A 17,377-nucleotide genomic window follows, 5' to 3' on the forward strand; every position below is an offset into this window, starting at 1 on the left:
AGAAGCCAATCAGCTTCGAAACGGTGCCGTTTTGGTGGTGGTATCTGCCGAGAATAAGTAACAGTAGTCTTCTCCACTGGTGAAGCGTTACTTATTCAAAGCAGTGCACTACTTTGGCCACTTGTTTAGAAGGTATTCACAATACGAGATACAATTAAAACGATGCTAATTATCGACCAGTGGCGGATTAAGATAGTTGGGGCCCCAAGGCAAATTATATTTGGGGGCCCCCCCCCAAAAAATAATAATAATAATAAAATAAAAGTTAGGTGGCAGATAAATGAAATTTTGTACTTTTGAATTTTTTCTTAAATTTTCGCTTAAATTAATCAAGATTTTTATGATGTTTACTGAAAACATTAATCTATTTTAGAACACTTTAGGAAAATGTCTTGGCTAGGGGCCCCCAAAAGCCTGGGGCCAGAGGAACGTGCCTCATTGCCTTAATGGGTAATCCGCCACTGACTTGGACAATTCACTACAAACAAAAATGGTGCAAAGGTAGAATGAATCGAAGAAATCATTTTTTTTTGTTTTGTTTTTTTTTTTTAATAAACAAAAACCAGGATTTTCATAGCCAAATAACAGAGATTGTTAATTCTTATAAAGCTGAATACTATGAAAGTGAGCTATATTTTTTATTTGTAAATTCATTAAAGTTATACATAAAAAAGGTCATTTAAAAAGAAAGAAAAAATTAAAGGTTCAAAATTAAAAACTGTGCTGTTTAATTTTATTGAAATTATATGAAGTTAGAAGGGCTGCCTTAGAAGAGGGCTTCTCGTCCTTTCCTACGTTTTTACAGCCAACAGGATTTAAAGTGCTGCAATAGTCTTGATGAACAAACTTTTCCTTCACAACGAGTTGCCTGATATTGCACTACTTTCAAATCAATTGGATCTCCAAAACATTAAATTGGACAGATTTCAGAGAGATTTTAAAGTGCATTACTGTATTAGGTATCCCTGCAAATCCTATATCTTTAATCTTAAACATACTTGAAAGAGAAGAATATTATGACAGCCTGTTTCTGCTCCTTCAAATATTAGGTGCCTTTAGTGATAATAATTAGATAATATAAAAGGATCCACAGTACCACTCAAAAAAATTTGTGTCAGTATTCTCAATAGCAGTGACAGCCATTCATAATGTAGCTCATATTTTCGTTCCAAAGTAAGTGAACATTTTTGTTGTGTGTGTTTTTTCTGTATGCTGTTTCTCAGGTCTCTTCCATTGGGAGTGGGGAGGGCGAGGATTATGCCATCTGCCTTACCCCACGAGGACACGTAGATTTAATATTATTATTATTAGCCATATGGTACAAGGAAGCCTGAGGGTTATGCTGCATCAGCCAAAAAAAAAAAAAAAAAAAAATCCCGAGTAACCCTGAGAGAGGTAGAAAGCAAGAAAGAGAAGAATGATGATATCCAGCTCAGGACCCTGGGTTTGCTAAGCCCATACTCACCTGATGTGAGCCCCTGGGATTTTATTTAATACAATAAAATAATAGCTACACGAAACTTAAGGGTACTTCATCTAATTATTTTCCATTCAGTAAAATAATAGCTAGACGAAAGGACTATTTTATGATTGCATGTGTTTTTTGGGCTACAAAGAGTTAAAATGCCCAGTCAAAGAAATGGTATTACCGCTCACAAAGAACACGCTGCATTCACGTTGCACTACTTTCAAATAAATGGCATCAGCATCTATTCACTTTTCTAATATTGTCTTCATTAAAAAAACAACAACAAAAAAAAACGTTAACTACACTTTTTCAATGCCAAACAAAGGAGACAGTGAATGGCTTATGAACCTGATTACTATAGTTTTTCTTAGTAATGCAATACCTTTGCAACTCCTTGTGCAAGAAAAATTTTTTTATTACTGTGAACATGAAGAATAGTGCATAGCCTGTTTATGGTAAAGAACTGTCCCGGGTGTTCTACAGATAGCAATCATTTTACAACAGGTTTATGAAATATTCATTAATTAATTATTTTGTTTGAATAATGAAGACACCGAGGGCATATTTAATCGGGATAGGATTTAACAACGTTGAAATTTCACAGTGTGCCAATTTTTGAACTACTTTAAAAATATGGAAACAATAGTTTATAAAATGTTATATATTTTATAACCAGTTTTTTTATTTTCAGCAGAATTAATTCTTTATTTTCTTGAAGGAAAAAAAAAACACCTTTCTAAAATAATTTCTGTATTAAAAACAATACAAGTATTACGTGAAGAATAATATTTAAAAACTACAGAAATTTTTTTCCTAAAAAAAAAAAAAAAAAATTGTGGGGGAGGGAGAAACTCCTACTTTGAGATAGAAGAGAAACAGATAAATCCCACAACCAAAATTAATTTCGAGTCCCAAATCTACTTTTTGATTACAGAAATAAGGGGTTGCGCGAACGCAGTCCCCAAATACCAAAAATTCCACGCTCCATCTATCCCAGTTTGGGAAAGTGGCAGGGGTCAGCCAACCCGGTGTGCTATGGGAAAGCCTCTCCCTGGGGGATCCTCCTTGCTGATCAAGGACTCCCCAGCGCCAGGTAAGTATGCTCGCATCTTTCCCTAACCGGCTCACTATAAAACGTATACTAGCAAGAAAATGGTGTTTTTATAAAATATTCATTTTGTTCTTTCAATAATAGTTATTTTAAAATATTTTAGCTCTATTGAAATTTTAAATATATTTACACTAAGATTCTTAACAGCAATTTTTCAATACTCATATATTACATGTAAAAATATATAAAAAGTGAGAAACGTTGCATCAAATGGCTATTTGTCATTTCGTGTAAGAAATAGATGTCTTCGTATAATGCTGTTTTACTTCATGATGGTAATTATGAAGGTAAGATGAAAATCATGAACCAAATCCTCCAGAGATATACTTGTTTATTACACAAACATAACATGCCAAATGTATAAACGGTTTACGAAATGGAGGTGCGATTGATTTTACATTTTCATACACACTTTTGAATTGGCGCCTCATACGCTATTATTATTTGATTATTATCGGAAAATTAAAGGGACATTATATTGTATTTATAGGTTTTCTTCAGCTAATAAGTTTTAAAAATAAGCTAGTTTAACTGACAAATAGCCATTTGATACAACGTTTCTTACTTTTTATGTATTTTTGCATGTAATATATGAGTAATAAAATATTAGTTTTAAGAATCTTAGTGTAAATATATTTAAAATTTTAGAAACACTCAAAACATTATAAAATAACTATTATTTAAAGAAAAAATAAATATTTTATAAAAACACCATTTTTAGCTGTATACGTTTCATAGTGCGCCGGTTATCAATAGAAATCAATAAAAATCAATAAACATTTCATAGTGTGCCTGTTATCGATACAAATGGCGTATAGAGGATAAACTGCGCAATAGACTTTCGAAAAGGACCACCAACGATGACACAGCCTCTGTCATCGCAAATTTATTCAAAAGTTCCAAAAATGTCTATTCGAAGATTGTCCTTTAAGACAAGAATGTCGAAAAGTAACGTTCACTGCATCCATTTTTTTATTTCCCTCTATCCCACAGAGTAGCAACATATCTTACTTATCTGTGCCCTATCCTACAATTCCAGACTTTTGAGACACACTGTATAATCTGCTTGGTAACAGGAAAAAATTCTTATCTTCTTGTTGTTTCCTTTTCAGCAAAGACATGGCCTATAGTAGGCTATGGCGTGACGTTACGCCACATACACATGTTTCAATATTGCATTAGCTGTTTTATTATTAAATTATCACTTATGATTATCCAAAAGTATGTACATATAAAAGCTTCATTTCAGTCTTTTCTGTAATATTTTTTATAAAACTATAAAGCTTCATATATAAAAAACACCAACTTTTATAATAATTGATTTAGATAATATAAATCAGTCCTGTTTTTAAAATAAATCACGAATTCAATTACTCAAGATCATTTCTTTAACTTCATTTCCAAATGACATCTTCAAGGGTGTGGTTATTTATTTATTTATTGTTAGAAACAGAATACAATTCCTAAAACTAAATTATAAAATCTAAAAATATATAAAATCAAAAATGAAACCAAACTGGAAACAAATGGTTTCTTTTGCACTTATTAAAGTACTTGGGGTGTTTGAGTTTCTGGGGTGGAAGAGGGGAGTACAGGCAACTTTGAAACTCGATAGCTATGTACATGGGTGGCGGCATGATATTTTTCAAGGTAGTGTGTGTGGAAATAAATTTTTTGTTCACCAAATTTTCGACTTTTCAGCGAATTTGAAATGGAGATTCATGGCTTCCCCGATTAACCGGTGGCCCAAATAATATATATATATTATTTGAGCCAACATATATATATTTTAAAATTCTGTTTAAAATAAAATTATTCCCCCTTTAAATCAGGACACCAAATGGCTTCAACATTACGAATACGTATATAAACATACCAATTCCGGAATTTCCGGAGTCAGAATTCCATAATAATAATAATTAAATAAATAAGATTATCAATTTAATTAACAAATTAATTATTTTAATTTTGCCGAAAAACTATTGTACAAGGAAGCACTGTCTCGTTCTGTACGTAGCAGCGGTCGAACTAAATTAGCTAATTAATGAACCAATCTTTTGTGGATGTCCCTATTGAGAACAATGCAGTAAATAGCAAACCTGATTTGTTTGTACATTACTAAAAAATATTTTTTAGCTTTTAATTGCATTTCACTATTTCAATTGTCGGTTAATTAGAACTTGGCAAAATGTTACTTTGCCAACTTTGATTTATCCGCCCTCAGAAAAATGTAGGGCGATCGATAAGAATTTTAATTCATGGATATTTTTGGGGGCTCTTTGCTTGATCATTAAGACCCAAAGGGGGCTATGCTGCTTACAAAGATTCAAAACAGGGATATTCTAAAATTGATAACAGTACGTAGACGTCAAAGTAGATAAACCGCAGGGTATGTCATAACTCCCCTCCCCACCATGACCATAATTCAGGATAGAATAACACAAGCTTTTCCACAACTAATCCTACTGTACAACTAATTCAGTTGTACAGTAGGATTAGTTCAAAACAAGATAGAAGCGATGAAGGTTTGTTCCTTCTGTTCTAATTTTTCAACAGGTGAACACTGAATGAACTCCAGGTTTTTTTTTTTTTTTCTGAATATTGTTTTCATTAAAAAAAGAAAAACAGAATTTTACATGGCCAAACAAGAGAAACAGTAAATGCTGAATACTCTAAAAGCGATCTATTTTTATGTACATGTTCATTGAAGTTATACAGAAGTCAAAAAGAAATCTAAAAGGTTCAAAATTAAATGATGCCATTTGGTTTTAAATTATTAAACTGCTTCAATAATGATCACGATTAATAATCTCTGCGTTCACAACGAGTTGCCCTGATGTTTCACTACTTTCAAATTGGATTGCCAAAAGATTAATCTGACAGATTTTAAAGCGCAGTACTGTGTTAGGTATCCCCTACAATCCTACATTAATTAATCTGAAAAAATATTTGAAAATGACACTACCACAGCCTGTTTCAGGACTTGCTGGTCCTTTAGATGGCCTTTAGTGACAATAATAAGACAAAATACGAATATATCCACAATAGCTACACGAGACTTAGAATACTTTCATCTAGCTATTTTTTATTAATAAAATAATAGAAGAAATTACTATTTTTGTGATTTCATCCGTTTTTGTGGCTATAAAAATTTGAAGTCTAGTCAAAGAAGCGATGTTACCAGTCATAACGAACAAATTTTGGCTTCCGAACATCTTGAACTGGTGTTATATTACTTGCAAATAAGTGGCATTAGCAAGAGGTGAATCTATCATTTACTCTAAAAGTATGACTTGCAGTTTCAGGACTTACTGGTTCCTCTCACATGACAGCTAATTTCTTTAAATAAAAGGGGAAAAAAAAAAAAAAAACATTTGTCGATGGTATTTGCTTGATACTGCAATATCTGGACAACTCGTTGTGAAGGCAACGTTTGTTCTGCTGTGAGTATTTAATCAGCAGCATTTAGTTCCTGGTAGGAACAAGCCATTTGAAATACAGTACAGTATTATTTGATACTTTTCACATATTAACACGCCAATCTTATGTTTAATGTTTTACTTTTTCCCCCATTTTGAAACACGAAATTTGACCTTTAATACAATCATATGTGGGTACTGGGAAGAACAGAATAAAGGAAATGTGATAATGAATTCTTTTGTCGCATCTTTCACAATGCAACGAGTTTCTGCTGACTTTAAGGCAACAAGAATCGTAATTGGGCAAAAAAGCGTGATTCTGCTACTATGTATTAAGTAAACTAATATTCAAAATAAAATAAAAATTAAAATAAAGTATAAAAAGTATTACTCACCCTCAACAGCACAAATACACGATCAGCACCCCAAGGAGACGCATGCCCACACCTCAACATTTATAATGAATTAGCATTAGTGTTAGCAAAAGTATATGATGCAAGAAAGTAAGCTTATACAGCATCAGCAAAAAAAAAAAAAAAAAAATTTAATTTGTGCCTCCTCAGGTTCGTAATCCGAGCAAGAAGAATCCCATCAGCATTCAGCCTACTGAACCCATTCACGGCCTACATCTCAATCAGATCAGCTCACATGTGTCGAGGCTCCAGACGTTGCAATTTGTAGAACTTAAGCCTTTCTTGGTAAGAGGATCCCTTTGTTCCCCTCACCAATCTTGTTGGCCTTCTCTGTACTCGTTCTAGCAACTGTACATCCTTTCTAAAATAAGAATTCTTTTGTATAAGATTTTGTATCCCTTTGTATAAGGCAGTGGTCGGTGACCACTGCCTTATACAAAGGGTAATCACCTCCTTTTTCCTACTAGCAAAATTCCTGTTTATCCAGGAATTTTGCTAGTAGTTAGGTATTCCCAAGGATAACAAAACCCCAAAATGGGGTTTTGTTATCATTGACAAAACCCCATGACCTGCTCTGGCAGCCCATTTGCACTGCTCAGAGAACTTCGTATCTGACTGCACAATTACCCTCAGGTCTTTTCATTTTCTACCACCCTGGGTGTAGTACCACACAGTTAAATAAATAAATAAATTTTCTGTTTATACTCCGGGACGACCAAACGGTCAGAGCAGCTCACAAGATAGATAGAATACAAGAAACAGCACCATATTCAGCAGTCACGGGCTTGAACCCCGGTCACTCAAGGCACATGTACTTATGCACCCGCGCGCCTGACCACTAGGCTACGGCGGACCAGTTGGTACATTTCTCTGAGGTTACTGCTATCTATATGCAGTACTCTGCATTTGTCAATGTTAAACTTCAGTTGCTTTCTCAGCCCATCTGCTCAACCTTTCTAGATCGTGTTCAGCGGCATATTGTCTTTACCATCATTAACCCTGCCAACCTTTCTATCATCTGCAAACTTCGACATTAAGCTTGATATACCTTCATTAATATCATTGGTATCAGGCTGGGGGACTACACTAATATAAGTCCAAGAAGAGCAGTGTTTATTGATTACCACTCTCTGCCTTCTCCCACTCGACCATCCTTTTATCCATAGCAGCAACTTACCCTTAATGCCATACCGCTTTAATTTGTACAGTAGTCTTCCATGTGCAACAGTATCAAAAGCTTTTCTGAAATCGAAGTATTGTATATGATATCAAAATTATTTTTTGCATCCAGTTCCTTTGTAACCACATCGTAGTATCCAATCAAATTGGTCAAACAAGACAGCCCCTTAACCCATGCTGTGTCTGAATTATTATTGCAGTCTTGTCTACGGGGAGGTCCCCACAGACTGGGGATGTGGTCTTGGCGCATTATAGCCTTAGTTAGCTAATGCGCCAATAAAACCAAAACCAAACCAAACCAAACTGGGGATGTGCAAATGTATCCCCAATTCACAAAGGGTGATACAACTAATTACAGATTTAACTTCTGTTCCGGGAAAAATAATGGAGTAGAAGTTAAACAGATCTGTAATTACTTGTCACCCTTTGTGAATTGGAGATAAATTTGCACATCTCCAGTCTGTGGGGACTTCCCCTGAGTCCAAGGATGCTCTCATAATTATGGCTAAGGGTTTGCTCACTTCCTTTGCCACCTCCTTTAATACTTTAATATACAGTATTAGAAATAGGAACCAGGAATTCACAAAAATTATCTTTTTAAAGAACTCAAACGCAGAACATATTTCAGTCACTGGACGCTATCACAACAACATGTTAATGGATATCCTTATACGATTCCAACCAGACAGAAATACAAGGAACAGCACTCAAATTATAAAAAATATGCCAACCAGACAGAAATACAAGGAACAGCACTCAAATTATTAAAAAAATGTCATGGCCACTACCCTCTATACTATATGCATGAGGTGTTGTTTGAATTTGCATTTTATTATATTAGCTTTTTTAAAACAAGTGGCACAATAAATAAATACACAATTTCTCGGGAGTTTCAAACATCACAGAAATTGTACTTATTAAGTAATCCTGAAACCTATGTATTACGTAATCAGGAAAGTGTTGAGACATCGAGAGACCAAATCAGCTTTATTATGGTGTAGAACCTCCACTGCCAAGAACTGAAAGCATACATTTTCCGTGGAACACCTTCCAATTTAATTAATTTTCTGTTTCTTCTGGTTTTTCATCCCCCAAAAAAAACTACTGCATCAGATTTTCACGAGAGATATAATACAAGAAACAGCACCGTATTTAGCAGTCACTGGTTGAACCCAGTCATTCTCCATCCCTCCAACAGATTTCGTCTTTGGGCAAGCGAAGTCATCTACACGTCTTTTCAATTCCTCCCACACTGGTTTTGTTGAAAAGCACGAGTTCAAACACAACCCAAAAAACAATTGAACCAGAGTTTCACGAAGAGGAAATTAACGAAATGGAAATCTACTGACAGATTTCCAGCTCAACCCACCACCCACCCTATGAGCTTCCTCTTCACGGATGGATACGCCAAATCCCAACTACGCATGACATTGTGTAGAAAATAATCTCGTGTCCTCCAATCCGCCTAACGGTCATATTCGCTACAACAGTGTGCTGCTACAATTGGGTACTCGACATACCCATCGCTCATCCCTAAAGAATCTTAAATCTATTGGGGGCAGCGAAATGTGTGATGTCACCAATTAATTCTAACACTGGAACAATTCACAGCTAGAAAATTATAGCTGATGAATTCGTTTATCAGTGTTTAATTTACAGTTAATAATTCTTACTGAAAATATTAAAATAAATCACATTTGGATAAATTAAAGCTAGTTTTTCTTGTGTATTGACTGGGTAATGATAAAATCCTACTTGGTCTAGCAAACTGGAACCTTCGGAGAGATTACCCATAAGGAAAGACATCAGAAATAACAGACAGTTTACCGTTCCCTCCCCCAACCTCACGGTCAGATATCTGCCACACTAATGCCCCACTATCACCTGGTTCCAGAACTAGATTAGACTCTCAGTCCGGCTACTAAACAAAAAAAAAGAAAAAGAAAAAAAAAAAATACTCGTCACATAATTAACAGTATCCATGAACATCATTTATTTTGTTGAGTTTTAGGCGCGTCAGCGACTTAGACTACATTGCGCCATTGTGTATTATAAATGTATAAGCGTGTGTTCACGGGCCGATTTGCATGTATGCGGGATGAAAAACCCGGAATAATTATAATTACCGGGAAAAATCGCGCTGCCCCCGTCTGAGATCGGCTAACTACAGCCCCGATTGAAGAAGCCTTTAGAAATTCCTCCAGCCTATGACTAGATCCGAACCCAGACCTCTCCAAACGAGTGACAAGTGGCAAAACCACCACACTGTCAGGGAAGGCAATATATTTTTTTCACCCGTTGAGAAAATCCAGCAAAAGTTCAGTAGGCGCCTACGTAGCCAGGTGGGCAGGAGCAGCAGTGCGTAGCACACGCTTCTTGATTAGACCGGGGTTCGCACCCGTGACCACCAAATACGGAGGATGAAGAAGATCAGGGAATGACAACCGCATATCCCCGGAGCAATATGGCCTTAGTTGCTAATGCTCCTAAGAACCAAATAACAACAACAAAAGTTCAGTGGAAAGCCATAAGCCAATGGCAAACCTCAAGATAGCACCCATCCAGTAGCTAATCAGTGCACTGAACTTCTGACCAGTCTAGGTTTTGGATGTTATATTTAAACCCCAACTTAGCATTGTGACGTGTTAGAGTAATTTGTACAGGAAACTCAGGATCCTTCAACAATAGGAAAAATATTTTGAGAATGACAAAGTGTCAGATCTTATTACAATTATTGGGAGAAATACTATGCCAGAATAGGCAAAAAAAACTTTCATCACAAAATTAAATATATATTGAAAAGCACCAGTTAGCTGGAACCATGAAGACCATTTTGAGATCAGCTATTTTAACTGAACTTCTCTACTAAGAACACTTTTTTAACTCTCTTTGTATTGATCCCGATGTGCAGGTATGATATGTCACGGTTTATCCAGTAATTCATCAACATGTACATAATAGTGTACGTGGATATTCTTCTCCACCTAAGATTTAATATCATTAAAAAAAACATTTGATATTTAAAAGAAAATTTGCTGTTTGATGTGACCTTTGTTATTCCATACACCACTCACTTTTGCACTAATGCAGCCATAACTGTGGTAAGGACATATGTCATCGTTGAACGCTTCGAGAGAACTGCTACGTACTTTGGATAATACTGACCTGGAAAGACCAGTCTCAAGTAGGTGATGGTTTGCAGTTCTTGTTTGATTCCGGGATCAAATAATTTCCGGGGGGAAGGATAATCAACCCTAAGGACCTGACACCAATCGTTCAAGTCATATATAATAGAAGTTGTATAGACTGTATCTTGTATTGAGGGAAAATAGGTAAATTAAACTTTTTGTGATATCGTTCTCTGTATTTAAAATATAAACAGTGGCGGCTCGTGAATCTGATGTATGGGGGTGCTGCAGTTCCGCAGTGCCTACCGACGAGCCGCCCCTTAATATAAATACAGTAGTGTAATTAAAAATTACATACTTTAATATACATGTACTTAAAATCGTCTAGCATCCGGTGTAACGTGTCCAGATCTTAACTTGTTGAAGAAGGGCGGGGCTTATCTGATTTGTCTAATCAGGGGCTTTTCTTGTAACAATTTCACTTTAAAATAAAGCATAGACAATTGAATCGACCAATTCTTTTTTCGAAACAACTTCGTGTATTCCATATATACGAAATTCAGACTTTAGTAATGACCTTTTCGTATCAGTTGCCCATAATTCCCATTGTAATGTAGAGCTACTTTTTGTAGGAGAGCCAAAAGTTAACTAAGATGGGCCGACCGGGCTAGCCAGGTTGGTAAAGTGCCTGCCTGGCAACCCAAAGGTCGCGGGTTAGAATTCCGCCTCGGGCTTGGATCAAAGTACTGCAAAAACCTTGGGAGGTGCATTATGGCCACAGAAGCCGATGCGCCAACAACTACCAAAAAAAAAAAAAAAAAAACTAAGATGGAGTATAATTAATTGTTATCAGTCCAGAAACTTTTTTGCCACATGTTTCAAAGCAGTGCAATAGCAGGGCAACTAGTTTGTGGTGGTTTGTTTTGCTCTTAGCTACAAGCATTAATTAAGATATTATTTTAAAAGAACATAAATTGCATATAATTTAAGAGGTGCTGGAGTTAAAATTTTTCCGGGTTTTAGAAAGATATACCTAGTTGAATAGTTTTACAGGAGCACATTTCATTAATTCTCAGAGCAGAACAAACGATCCTCAGTAACGAGTTGCCTTAATATTGCACAACTTTCAACAGATAGCTTTAACTATATTACAACTTAGAAAACTGCTTTTGTATAGCACCCGGCAGCTCATATCAAACAAATTTTTTACAACTTCAAACAGCTTATAAAATAATGTTTGCAATTAATCCATCGGGGAACGGTGTGGTCTCTAAAGTGATGGTGACAGCGCTCGGCCATGTGCCTTTTAGAAACTACAACTGTCCACTTAGTCAACCTAAAATAACTACTGCAGTATCTTTTTTAATCGAATACCATTACCCATTAAGCGAATCCATTATCTGTTAAAATCTTGAGGCACATCCGTGACCGGCATATTTCAAATATCATAATAACCAGTGTTTGAAACAGTTCCCCTTTCGTTAATTGTATATTATTTTTTTTTACAATTTGTATGCATTTGTATTTGTATGTGTAAACGCGAGCCCGGGTGCAAAGTGCATGATTTTTTTTTTTAGGAGCATTAGGAACTAAGGCCATATTGCTCCGGGGATATGCGGTGGTCATTCCCTGACCTTTCCGCATCCTCCGTATTTGGTGGTCACGGGCTCGAACCCCGGTCTAATCAAGAAGCATGTGCTACTCATTGCTGCTCCTGCCCACCTGGCTACGGAGGCGCCAAAGTGCATGATGCGCCTCATATGTTTGTGCGTGTGTGTCCATGTGCAGAAGTGAGGATCAAAAAAAGCAATATGTCAATTCTGACATTAATTGCCTAATTGTATTATTAAAGTCTTGTATAAGAGCCAGGACCCCTTAAACAATCGTCGGCTTAAAGAAGAATCCCCTTAAAGACCTGGGTACTGTAGTCCCCTTTGTCACCTCTTTGTCGGGCTTGCTGGAGACAACATACTATCTAATGACAGACCAGTTAGTCCTGAAACATGCTGTCACAGTGTCTTTTAAACAAATGGCCAATTATCCTTTGGAAAGCGAAAGCCCATCTGTTTCAAAGTAGTGCAATACTAGGACAACTCGTTGCAAAGGTAAGAATTAAGCCTTGTCCAATTTAAATCCTGCTGGCTGCTTTTTTTTTTTTTTTTTTTGGTAGTTGTTGGCGCATAGGCTTCTGTGGCCATAATTCACCTCCCAAGGTTTTTGCAGTACTTTGATCCAAGCCCGAGGCGGGAATCGAACCAGCGACCTTTGGGTTGCCAGGCAGGGCCTACTGGCTGCAAACGCAGATTTCTTATAAAGAAAGAACTGTCACTCTTTTCTGCATGTATTTTGCAATTCTTGACCTCTAAGACAATTGCATTTCTTGATACAAGTGCCATATTGCTTTCTCAATAATTCCGGATTGTAAAATGTTTATTTATTTATTATTATTTATTTATTTATTTATTGTTTTTTTTTTTTTTGTAAAATGAGCCGGATTGTGAGGTGCAAGATTCACATAATTTACTATATATATTTAAACTGGAAAGCAGGAATAATTTTTTTAGGTAAAAGCCGAACGATTATGCATATGGAGAACAAATGTATCCTCCCAAAGGAGAAATAGTTAAAATTAATATTCAAGTTCTCTATTGCTGATTGACAACCTGTTATTAATGGTGGATCGTCAGGGAACCAGAATATCGGTAGTGGTTTTAATTATATTTTTGTAAATGCAAGCGAAGATTGCTTTTAAAGTTGCATTTTATTTTGGAATAAAATTTATTAAAAGTTCATCTTTAATAGAATTTGTTCATTTCTTCAATTGATTAAAAAAATATGTTCGAGTCCATGACCTTATCCATGGATTTTATTTTTGCTACCATTCCAGGAACGTATCCCTCCCGAATATGGAGGATGGAGTGTACTTTCCAAAAGTGTTGGAAAGTAGTGCAATATCAGGGCAACTCTTTGCTATCAGCTTTAAAGTAAACACTATTCTATTAACTATGGAGTGTTATGTTCTACTGGTTGCACAAAACCAAACTCCATATAATTTGCTTACAAGGAACAGAAAATAACCTTGTTGATAAATTTGTACAAAATTCGAGTTAAGATTATTTAAACAATTAAACAATGTTAACCATAAAAATTGAACTTGAAACATTGCATTTGTGTTACTGACTCTCATGAGTCATGGGTCCATGCCCGTGAAAGACGTGAGGAATTTCTAGTCCTCTTCAATTGAGGTTATGGTTAGCCATCTCAGATGGAGGATATTTTCACCTTGAGTTATTCAGAGGATTTTAGTCGTCACAACATGCAAATTTACGGGTAAACACTGAAAAATAAATACAGACTGTAGTAATAATTTAATTAGAATTTGTAGTCCTGAAGTAACGAATGAGTAGCCAGTACGTTGCTATAAAAAGTAAACGGTCCCAGGGAAGCCCGGTGCAAAGTGCATGACCCCGTCCCCAGTCTGTGTCTGTATATTTGTGTGTACCTGTGTTTTCACAGGCAGATATGAAGTTTAAAAAGCAACGATCAACTTTAACATATAAAAAATTTATAAAATAAAAAATAATAACTAATAATGAAAATTATTTTATTTTATACAAATAAAATAAGAAAGAAATGCGGGTACTGGTAAGCCCTAATCCACCACTCTGGTCACGCCTACACATTCCATTGCCCTGATATATCAGCCCAAATAAATTACATTGAAACATAGTGTGGACGAGGTGTTTCTGCATCTGAAATATCTATTAGTAATACCTTTTATCCCACCACCCATCCATTCTTTTATTCCATAAAATAATAGCCAGACGAAAAAACTATTTTTGTGATTTCATGTGTTTTTGTGATTACTAAGATTTAAACTGCTTCGTTGAAAAAACGGCATTGCCGTTTACAAAGAACAAATTGTTTCTTCCCAACGTGTTGCACTGATATTGTACTATTTTCAAATAAATAGTATCGGTAAGAAATTAATATATTATTTACTTAAAAGATGATCTCAGTTTAATTTTAAATTACAAGCAGAAACCTTTTTTTGGCACGTGTTTGAAGTGGTACAATATCAGGGCAACTCGTTGTAAAGGCAAAGGTTGCATGAACTAGGTAGTTTAAATACTGTTGGCCGCAGAAACATATTTCTTGTTTCTGCGGCCAACAGTTTCACCAACACAAACAATTGTGGGGTGCATAGAGCACTGGTGGCTTCTGTTCCCTCAAAAAGATCGCTGTAAAGAATTTGGCACTAAAATTGACCAATGTTATTTATATCCAATTTGAGATATATATAAAACGTTATCCACGGTTTGTATACCTCGATCTACACTTTACTTGATAATGTGACCCAAATTTTTAAATTTTGGTTTCGCATTGAGTTCCCCCCCCACCTTTTTATATTATAAACACATGCTATAGAATACGTAAAAATATAGAGAATTCTCTGTCTTTATAATTTAAACATTGGTCCTTCCCTCTGTGAATTACGTATGCAGCACAGGTAAAGCTACCCTGCCAAAGCAAGATGCCGTTCCCTATACTTCCGTTTCGTCGTCTGAATTGCGATGTACAGGGGGTCCCTGGATCCGAGTCCCCGCAGTCACGAGGATTTGAAAATTAAAGCTTTTTGCCTTGAGAAAATTGACCAAGCACTTGAATATTTTTTTTTGAGAACGATCTTCTTCATGATCGTTCATGAAGAAGATCGTTCTCAAAAAAAATCTTCTTCGTTCGAAGAAGATTTGTTGCACGATGCAACAAATGTTAAGCGCTAAGTTAAAAGACATAATTAAATGCTACGACACAATTTTATCTGAAAAAATAGGACAAAAAAAAAAAAAAAAAAACACGAACAACTCTGGAATCATTCTTCATTTGTAGAACTGAAAAATAGTGTAACTTCAATAAACTTTTATTAACCCTTACTTTGTGTAACATATTATAATAAAAAATGTCTAATAAAATAGTTTTCTCAATTTTCAGTTCCTTCATCCATTTTTTACTACGTACAAGTACATAATAAACATTACTATACAATATCGGTGTGGTGTAGATACACCATATCTACTCATCCTTCACGAGTTGCCCATGTATTGCACTACCTCGAAAAAGAATCGCTTCCCTTGCGATACCTGCTCACCCACCGATGAAAAGCCAACTAGCACAATAGTCTTCTTTATTTGTAAAGCGTTACTTATTGAAGGTAGTGCAATACATGGGAAACTCGTTTTAAGGATGAGCACAACACCATAGTTGTCTATGGTGTATCTACACGATATTATATAGATATAGAAGCTTAAACTCTTAAAATATTATGCCTTGTTGCATTTAGCTTTATTTAAATAATAAACATTACGAAAATTGGTCCCCGTTTTAAGTGGAATTTTTTGGAACCAATTACCCTCGGATAGCGAGAACTCCTGTACATTCTTGATTATTATTAAAAAAAAAAAAAAAAAAAGCATAAATATTGCATCTTAGCTGGCAGAGGTTTAATAAACAGTATGTGATTTTCCCGGTGCAAAGTTACATACTAAGTTTAATTAATTGAAATCAGTAGTCGACTTTTTTCAAAACTTATTTCAAACGACGCATCATTTAATTCTTTAAAGTATATTAAAATTATTGATACTGTCCCCCCCCCCCTTTTTTTTTAGTTAAAAATCTATACCTACAGCTTATTTTTCTGGACTATTTTTTGTTTTAAATATAAATAAGGGACAGCGCGAACGCAGTCCCAGCTACCAAAAATTCCACGCTCCATCTATCCCAGTTTGGGAAAGTGGCAGGGGTCATCTAACCCGGTGTGCTATGGGAAAGCCTCTCCCTGGGGGAGCCTCCTTGCTGATCAAGGCCTCCCCAGCGCCAGGTAAGTATACTTTCGTTACAGACTAGTGAGTGCGCTATGAACGTTATGCAACCGATCAAATGGTGTATTGTTAATATATATATTTTTGTTTCTGTTATTCAAAGTTTATTGAAATATTTAATTATTTAGTAATGTTTTATATATTTACATCCATATTATTAAACAAAATATTGAGTTTGTAGATAAACATGGAAGTATATGAGACACATTGTTAGTTCTTCTCGATGGCATTGAACTGAAGTGATCTACTAAAGTGCGGTTAGAACATAAATTGCTTGCTTAGCTGTGAGCGAACTGTGTTTGCTACGAATGCATTAGTTTCACATTGTGGAAGCAATTCGCCTTATTGAAATTATACGTTAAGGGATGATCCCATATTCCCTTATTTATTTATTTATGCATTCTCTCTCAGTCCCTTGTATTTGCCGTTATGATTATACATTTGCCTTTATGACTTGCATTGGTACTGTACTACTTTCAAACACATTTGTTTGAAAATGTAAATGCCACCTTTTTTAGGTGCCATTATATCGTTAAAACATTAATATGCCATTTAGCATTTGTATTTTAAATAAATGGCAGATTCTCTTTATTGCAATGAATTACCATAGTGGCTCACATCTGGTGAATACAGGCTTGGCACACCCAGGATACTGGGTGTGCCAAGCCTGTACTCACCAGATGTGAGCCCCTATACTGAGCTGGATATCATCATTCTTCTCTTTCTTGGTGATTCCTCTCTCTCTCTCTCTCAGGGTAACTAGGGAATTTTTTTGTGGCT

General features: G+C 35.6%; 2 non-coding genes across 2 annotated transcripts; both read right to left on the reverse strand.

Moving 5' to 3' along the window:
- Positions 1-2,405: 2,405 nt before the first annotated feature.
- On the reverse strand, positions 2,406-2,569 carry LOC150077023 (U1 spliceosomal RNA). The gene has a single exon (XR_016547753.1). It is a non-coding gene; the product is annotated as a U1 spliceosomal RNA (small nuclear RNA).
- Positions 2,570-16,442: 13,873 nt separating this feature from the next.
- Positions 16,443-16,604, reverse strand: LOC150077024 (U1 spliceosomal RNA). The gene has a single exon (XR_016547755.1). It is a non-coding gene; the product is annotated as a U1 spliceosomal RNA (small nuclear RNA).
- Positions 16,605-17,377: the final 773 nt, after the last annotated feature.

Source organism: Mastigoproctus giganteus, chromosome 12 (genome assembly GCF_048544385.1).
Source record: "Mastigoproctus giganteus isolate SK-2022 chromosome 12, ASM4854438v1, whole genome shotgun sequence".
NCBI lineage: Eukaryota > Metazoa > Arthropoda > Arachnida > Uropygi > Thelyphonidae > Mastigoproctus > Mastigoproctus giganteus.